Here is a 9230-nt window from a genome sequence, read left to right as displayed (position 1 = left end):
GAAGCAAACAGGAGCTTTGCCATGCCAGAGGATATACTTGTATAGTTGCCCAGCAAGGTAAAACTATTTGGAAGCTATTCCTGCGGTGCCCTTCCAAAGTATGGGCAGCAAACACGCAAATAGCACAGAAACATACTGGAGCAAGGAAGGACAAAATCAGCACAACTCCCCTTCCCTTTCAATGGATTAGGCTGGTACCCAAAGATTCTCTTCCAACCCAAAGCTGCCCAGTTGAGCTACCTCAGTTAGGAACACTGGTGGTGGATGTTGTAGAATGGGCATTGGGGTGAAAAGAGGAAACTAGCCTTCATTCCTTTTACACCAGCACTCCCCACATATTAATTGGGCAATTTTCCCTCTCTGTACTTCATCACTCTTTTGTCCTGCCCTGTCATTACTCTCCCGTACTGCTGGCTGCCACTCTGCCATCTTCCCAAGTGCCTAGAGAAGCTGCCGTGCATATTCTAAGACAGCACTTTTCAATATGGTGTTACCAGAACAAACACCATTTCTAGTCAGCCAGCCACATCTCTACTGCTCTGTTCTTCCAGTGAAGAAGCAAAGATATTTCTGTGGTGACATCATGGGAAGGTAATAGAGGGTTAGGGTAAGGTTGGAGCTACACTACACAAGGCAGGCATAGTTAGCAGTGGAAAAGAGCCATTTTCAACTCATTGTGTAAGTGCAGTCTCAGAATGGACTGTGCCCTCTCTTCATGTGAATTCAGTGCAGATAGTTCCTCCTCTTCATGTGAATACCAAGGCCAAGTAGCTCTCCCCCCCCCCCGCGCAAAAAAGGGGAAAAAGCTGGTGTGGACACAGCCTAATGGTATACTATACAATTAGAGGAATTGATTGTTTAAAGAAAGCTTACGGTGCAATCCTATCTAGATAGGCAGCCGCCTCCAAACTCAGAGGCGACCGCCTATCCAAAGCAGGGCAGGAGAAGCACAGAAGGGATCATTCCCTCCGCACTTCTCCCTGCGTGGGAGCATGGAGTGGGGAGGGAGGCTGCTGTACGACACATAGGATATGTCATACAGGCAGCTACACTCTCCCCGCCCCAGAACATCCCAGCCATGCCCCTTTCTGGCTGCTCCGCACTCCTCTTGTGAGCACAGAGGATGGGGCAGTGCGGAAGTGGGGGGTGGTTGGTTTTTCACGAACTGACCTCGGAGCGGGGGCTCTGAGGTCAGTTTCTGGAAAACAGCATATCCTTTGGCTGTCTAGCCGCTGTCTAGTGGCCATAGGATTGCTCCCTCTGTTGATTAATTATAGTAGTTGATTAACCAGTTACTCAATTGAGATTGTATCTGCATTAATTTAGGGTGAAATCCAACTAGTGTCACTCTGCTGATGAAAGACTTCCATCGGTGGAAAGGAGGGGGGATATTTCCCCTTACCCTTTCAGCCCCCTGTGCCCTCATGTCTGCTCTGGAGTTGGGGGATGCTCCAGGGCAGATTCGGAGGGGCACTGGGGTTTCAGGGGGGAGGGGAGTACAGGGAAGTTCTGCTGCACAAGGGGAAGTCAACTCACACAATGTTGAATGGAACCCTTACATATGACTACAAACACATGATGTCTAAAGAAAATACAGATTGTTTCCTTGTTTTTACACTATGCACACATGTCTCACAGCAGACACTATGGCCAAAGACACATTCCTTCATGACAGAGAGAGAAGCAATGCTCTTTTAACATTGTGCTTCCTACCTACAGTTTTGTACATACTACTACTACTGATAATAAAAAGACCTTCTGCCAAATTAATTGGGGGCATCTTTTTAGTTGATCAAAAGGCTTCAAATCTATCTGATGAATTGGCTAAATACTGCAGCCATATATAAAATACTGTTTAAAACATGTTAGCGTGTCATACATTAGCGCCTTGACTCTCAGCTGTCACCCAAACTTTCAAAGCAATCCGGAGGACACGTCTGTATAGACGGCTCTTAAAAAGCTCATGTCAGCAAACCCTCCTTTTCAGTATAGTCCCAAAGAGGCTTGTTGTGTCTGTGCTTTGTAAAATGAATAAATCAAAGGGATCATTTATTTTGACTAATCACAACAGTGCACGTAAGTGACAGGCTGAAGGAGATACAATTCCAGTCAGCCTTCCCAGGACGGAATTGTGAAAAGAGCAGAAATTCTGCAAGACACACTTACTGGCGGGGAGGTGGGATAGTGAAGCCTAGCATAAAGGAGCATTTTGTGCTTTTAAGCTAAGTACCTCCACATTTTAAGCAAAGAAGAAGAAAAGCTAGTTAAGAGATGTCAGAAACCTTAAGCGCAGGACACTCAGAAAGTCGATGGTACTCAGGTGCCTGAATGTGACCTCTTTCCCATCACATGCCCAGACTGGGGCCAGCCCAGCTATTTAGGAGGGGCTTTCTCCAGCTGGGAAGCCCATTGAAAAGCTCTTGCTCCCTGCCTTGCTTTGGCACATTTTCTGCAGGAGCCTCCCACTGTGGCCACAATGGGCTCTGGGAGAGAGGAATCAAACCTGTCAACAGCTGCAGGAGGTAAGCCCAGCACATTGTCTTAAAGGGCTAGCCTTGTTAAACACAACCCTTCGCCCTGCAGCTCAGGCACCTGCTAACAAGATGAGCCCCCTTTCTCCCACTACTGTGTGCATATCTTGTCTTTGTGTAATGATTTAACTTGATCGCTTTGGTTTCTTTCACTGGTGGAGATAAAGGGAAATGGGGACAGGATTGCTCCAGTGACCAGATAAAGTAATTGCCTGTAAAACATTGCTGTGCAACAGCTATTCTTTCATTGGCTGAAAATGTCATAGCAATTGAAAAGCTCTTAGGACAGTTCGAGAACAAGGTTGCAAAAGAGAAGCAGATTCTGCATATGGGTGCTCTCTCATTGTGCATTTGTTTGAAATAAGAGTGAGGTTGCTTCCCAGGGCATCCTCTCTGCAGAGAAGTAATTTCCATGGCATATAATATTAAGCACACAAATTAAGAAAGGGGAATATGATTTCTTAATTAGGCTGCAATCTTATGTGGACTGACCTGGGAGTAAGTCCCACTACGTAAACATTCAGAGGATTGCACTGTTAATGTACATTAATGCCATTTGTTTCAGTGGACATGAATCCTGGCAGACTACATTAAGAAATTCAGGGGTGGAAGAAAAGAGGATCACAACCTCATCACTGCTAGCATTTTAACCAGGTTCCTGTGTTAAAATCTTTAGTCACTATCCTTAATTTCATGATTTTTTAAAAAAAATCCTCTGCATGTATAGCTGCAGCTATAAAATTAACAGAGAGCTTACTATCCTACACAGGATGAATGCTTCTGGTGGTGTGAGAGTAGGGATAGGTGAGGATTTCATTCAGTTCATTTTTTGATAAGAACTTTCTCCAATTCTGAAATTTCTTCATAAATGGGATGGAGAGAACACACACACACACACACACACACACACACACACACCATGTGGGAGAATCATCGTTAACAGCTACGCGGCAGGCAAGTACATCATAATGGCCCTCCCCACGCTGGGAAAGCTGTACTTACTGAATTTGGCTAGTGCAGATGGGTGAGAATTTTGTTCGAGTTTTTAAAAAATAAGAACATACCCAAATGCACAAATTTCTTCATAAATGGCATGGAAAGAGCTTGAGATTTAAAAAAAATGAATGTAGGAGAAAGTGAAACTAACAGTTTCATCCATCCCAGGGAGGGAACAGAGAAGTACTATGCTTTATTGGTATTGCATATTTTAAAGGGAGGACATACTGGGAGTGAGAACTCTACAATACCATGATGCTCACTGGAGTCATCTCTCTTTCTCAACACAAACGGCAGTATGGCCCACTTACTGCAGAGGGTATTTTCAGTAGTGGCACCTTGCTTCTGCATTTGTCTCCCCAGGCATGCTCATTTGGCCTCTATGTTAATGACTTTTAGGCACAAGGCAAAGACCTTATAAAAAAACTGAGCCATTTAACTTCTAATGTATTTTTTCTCTCTCTACCGTGATTGTTTTTAGTGCTTGTGTGTTTTGACGTGTTAGTGTAAACCACTTTGAAAATTTTGAATTAAAGAGTGTTATAGAAATGTTTTTCAAATAAATAAGGCTGCAATCCTATACCCGGTCACCTGGGAGTAAACCCCATTGAACTCAATGGGACTTACTTCTGAATAGACATGTATAGGATTGTGCTGTAAATATTTAAGCCATCCAATGCTTCATGCAGCAGGGTAGAATACCAGGCAGCCTCCTTCTTTCAGGTGCTTCTACCATCCTCAACCTTCCTTCAGCCCTCTTGGTGTCTTGAAGCCTAAGACTATGCCCTGGGGTGCTGCCAACAGTGCCATAATTTCCTGGATAACAAATGCAGGCAAAAAGCTATAATGTACCAGCACACCCAGAATAAAAGGGCTGCACTGTAATACTGGAGGCGTATATCACTGATTATGTGTTTCATTCTGTTGCCTGCCACTAATGATATTTGAGCAACTGAAATACTCCCCTGTGAACCACAAGAGTGCTTACTAGTGCTACCAATACTGCCAGTTTTATGCTCAGCATTAGATTGGTCACATATATCAAGCCTTAGTGGTATGGAATAAGTAGAAAGTTTTGCTGAAACTCCACCTGAGGGTGGGAGGGGGGAACAAAAGTGATGGCAAAGTTAAGGGAAAAGCCAATGGTTCTGGCTGAGACGAGCCTAGAAAAGTTCAGCATGGAAGGGAACTAAGTTAAAGACATGCCCCAACAACAAAATAGCATGCATTCAAACCTATTTGATGCACTTCTTCAAGTTCTAATCCATGTTACCTATTACATTTATTTTTTGTCCATATTGTGTAGGGTTTTGATTTGAGTGTCCAAATCTAGAGTGTATTTTAATCATACATTTTTGTTTTTTAATTAAAAATAAAAAAACAAGTAAGCTATCTGGAAGCACACAAAGCCTGAATGAAGGGGAAAACACCTATTTTAAATAAACTGTTAAAAAATAAACGATGAAGATCTCTCAAAGCAATGGAACGCAGTTATATTTTTTAGGAGGTATTTCAGCAGCCTTGTTATATCATGGCACTATATTATCTCTGTTCTGTGATAGGTTAAGGGAAATGAAAGTGAACAGGTATAAAAGAAAAACTGGTATCTGGAAATACTTTTCTTTAAACAGAGGTCAGGACTTATTTAGAGAAGGCCTCTCACTAAAATGAGCAAAACCCTAAAATCATTACTGCAATTAAATTGGGATTATTCTGCATGATTAATGTAGTATGTTGTATTGGCAATAATAATAATAATAATAATAATAATAATAATAATAATAATAATAATAGAATAAGCTTTTTTTTAATGGAAAATGTTGTCATGTATATTGTGGTAGTTTCGGATCAATGGTGATGCTGATTCACTCCATTCCACATGGAGCTCAAGAAACTTTAGTTATATCATTGGCATTTGTAAATTTAAAAGTTCTTTCTATGGGCAGCTAGAGCTAGGAGTCTTGTATTGAATTATCTGTGTTGGAGTCCTTGGAGATCTCCATGTTTCTAATATTATGTGTTTATATGTATTATGTATGGCCCTAGTAAACCATTGTGTTGCCCTCTGCCTTGTTCCAGAAACTGACTTAACAGGGTATGTACATCTCCGATCATGGGTGAGGCTTCTAGGGTCATACTAATTCTCACCAGGACTCCCCCTGCCCCCATGGAGCAATAACTGAACAGCTCCATAAAAAGTGGTCACGGTCTGCCTGTGGCTGTCTACATCTCCTACACCTGTCATCTTCGAAGATATTCAGCTGTCAGAAGCGGATCAGTGTCCAGTATGTCCTATAGAAATCTACTTTTCTGGTGGTTCCTGGTGGTTCCACAAGGAGCTATGGCCTGATTAGAGTCCACTCGGAGAAGAGCCTTCAGTGTGGTGGCCCCCTTTCTATGGAACTCCCTGCCTCTGGAGGTCAGGCGGGCACCAACATTGTGTGGTTTTTGGTGCCTCCTGAAAACATCTTTACTTCAGGAAGCTTTCCTTGACTGACCAGCCATGGTTTTTACTGGTATTCGGTTTTTTAAAATAACAGTTTTTAATATGGTGTTTTATTCTTTTATCTCTTATTGTTCACTACTCTGGAATCTGTTTAGATGCAGAACGGTATATAAATGTTGTAAATAAAAAATAAATAAAAAATATCAGGGCTGGCACCAGCACCTGATATCCTAGGCAGCTGCCAGGGATACTCTGCTGGGATCCACCCACATTGACCCTTGCCCACATCAGGTAGCTGGGTCTGTAAACTACTATTTTAGTTTCCCATTTAGTTACTACATCCAGCACTTTGGGCCATAGTGGGAAATGACACTGGCAACTCCCAGCCATCCTCTGAAAGCTACTGCCACGTAAATTGGAAGGGATAGAGCAGTGGAAGAAGGGGTCTGCCAGAGGACATTTTTCTGAGGGGCCCCTCAAGCCTGGAGCTAATCCTGGGAAATGTAAGGGGAAAGACTTGGAAAAGACCAAAAAGGTTTTGAACACTGTTGCTCTGAACTGTTAAGATTCTGTGAAGTCCTCACTGCCTGTCACTTGGCGGCAGCAGCGACACACAAGACACTCAAATCTCACAGCAAACATCCAGTTTACAAAGATTTGCTCAGTAGCTATAGGCAACAACCATTTCTTGAAGAATATTATGTGAGCCAACAGGTTAGCTAATTAGTACACAAGGCATGAAAAATCACAGAAATGGCTAGAGTTCCCATTTCATGCTTAACCTTTCTCCGATCTCAAGAAATTTTTGCTAAAATAAGTTAGCTGTTGTAATTTTAAATGGGATTCCCATGTGAAGTCATCGTTGTTGTTGTGTGTGTGTGTGTGTGTGTGGCACCAATATATTTGTGCAACGGGGGTTTTAATGGAGTTGTTGGGAATAGTAGGATATCCCTTATCTGCTATGGAAATGCCTGAAATCATACATTTAGGACACAATCCTATACATTTCAGACAGAAAAATGACCTACAACTCCCAGTGTTCCCCAGCCAGCCATGCATAGGATTGCACCCTTAGGGTACAATCCTATAGGGAGGCAACCGACTATCCAATGCCGGGTGGGCGGAGTGCAGAAGGGATAATCATTTGCAGCTAGATGGCCAATTTTGGCTGTCTAGCCAGAGCAGTTCAGAGGGGGGGGGGAGCAGACGGCACATAGGAAGCATCGTACTGGTGCTTCTGCTGTCCCCGCCCCCAAGAATGCCCCCCTTTCCCCCACTCCATGCTTCTCTTCCAAGTGGGGAGCCGGGGACAAAATGCGCCTCCTGCAAGGCAGCGGGGAGGGAGCAGGGAGGCAGTTTTCTGGGAACCGAAAAATCCTATGGCTCGCTAGCAGCCATAACATTGCACGCTTAAAATATTAGCAGATTGTCCAAGTGATTCTGCCCTCCCCCAGCTACGACTGGGAATGGTAGGAGCTGCACCTCAATACATCTGGAGGGCACAAGATTAGAAAGGTTCCTCTAACATCAACATCACACATGTATATCCTTGTTGTTGTTGTTGTTCAGTTGTTGTTCAGTCGTTAAGTCGTGTCCGACTCTTCGTGACCCCATGGACCATAGCACGCCAGGCCTTCCTGTCCCCCGCTCTCTCCTGGAGAGTGCTCAAGTTCATATTCATTGCATCGGTGATGCTATCTAGCCATCTCATCCTCTGCTGTCCCCTTCTCCTTTTGCCTTCAATCTTTCCCAGCATCAGGGTCTTTTCCAGGGAGTTTTCTCTTCGCATTAGCTCAAGGTAACTATCAATAGTAAGTTAAAACAAAAACAAAATTACTAAAAGTAGCAGGATACAAAAGCATACAAGGCTGCTTTTAAAACAATTAGATGTCCTTGCAGCAATAAAAACAATTCAGTATAGCAAGTTTAAAAGACAGATCAGTGCAGGTGCTAAAAACCATTCAAGGCTCCAAAGCCCTCCTAAAGAGGAAGGGTTTAGCCATGTGGCAGAAGGCCATCAAGGAGGGTGCAAGACAAACCTCCCATGACAGGGAGTTTCAGAGTCTGGACCAACTTAAAAAAAATGATTATGATGTATTAAATGTATTTATAAATTGATTTTCTGCCCCCCAAGGCCCTGAAAGTGATGGACAATTTAAAACAGCAATACCATAATATAATAACATCACAAAAGGATATAAGCAGAATTATTGCAAGTATTTATGAATTGACAAAAGCAATGACTCCTGTGGCACCTTAAAGACCAACAAATTCATTTATTCTAGCATAAACCTTTGTGGTTACGGTCCACTTCATCAGATGCATGAAGTGAACAGTGTCCATGAAAGCTTATGACAGAATAAATATGTTCATCTTTGAGTTGCCACTAGACTCTGTGTTGTTCTAGCTGCAACAGGCTAACACAGCTACCCCGCTGGAACTTGTATAAATTGACAAGGAAGCATTCTGGGGACCTTGGGTAGGGATGTACCAACGGTGTAAAATGCACTCTGTCTGTGTTTTGCAGAGTGTCAGGCAACTTTAGTTCCGTCATCCGTTCACAGATGGATGCAATTTTTTTTTCATTGTGAGGAAAAATACACAAATAATTCTGGGAAGAGAGTTTGCAACAATTTACATAATTCATCTTTGTAGAAAAAGAAAACCAAGAAGGCAAGATGGCTGTCTGATGAGACACTGGAAGCAGCCCAAGAAAGAAGGAAAGCAAAAGGCAACAGTGAAAGGGGGAGATATGCCCAATTAAATGCCAAATTCCAGACGTTAGCCAGAAGAGATAAGGAATTGTTTTTAAACAAGCAATGTGCGGAAGCAGAAGAAGATAATAGATTAGGAAGGACAAGAGACCTCTTCCAGAAAATTTATTTAGATGTTTAGAAACATCGGAGGTAAATTCCAGGCAAAAATGGGTATGATCCAAAACAAAGATGGCAAGGACCTAACAGAAGCAGAAGAGATCAAGAAAAGGTGGCAAGAATATACGGAAGATCTGTATAGGAAGGATAATAATATCGGGGATAGATTTGACAGTGTGGTCAGTGAGCTAGAGCCAGACATCCTGAAGAGTGAGGTTGAATGGGCCTTAAGAAGCATTGCTAATAACAAGACAGCAGGAGATGACGGTATCCCAGCTGAACTGTTTAAAATCTTGCAAGATGATGCTGTCAAGGTGATGCATGTCATATGCCAGCAAATTTGGAAAACACAAGAATGGCCAACAGATGGGAAAAAATCAACCT

The sequence above is a fragment of the Heloderma suspectum genome, chromosome 3 (genome assembly GCF_057233095.1).
Source record: "Heloderma suspectum isolate Gila_16-S chromosome 3, 16-S_ref, whole genome shotgun sequence".
Taxonomy (NCBI): domain Eukaryota; kingdom Metazoa; phylum Chordata; class Lepidosauria; order Squamata; family Helodermatidae; genus Heloderma; species Heloderma suspectum.
This window is presented reverse-complemented; position numbering follows the sequence as displayed.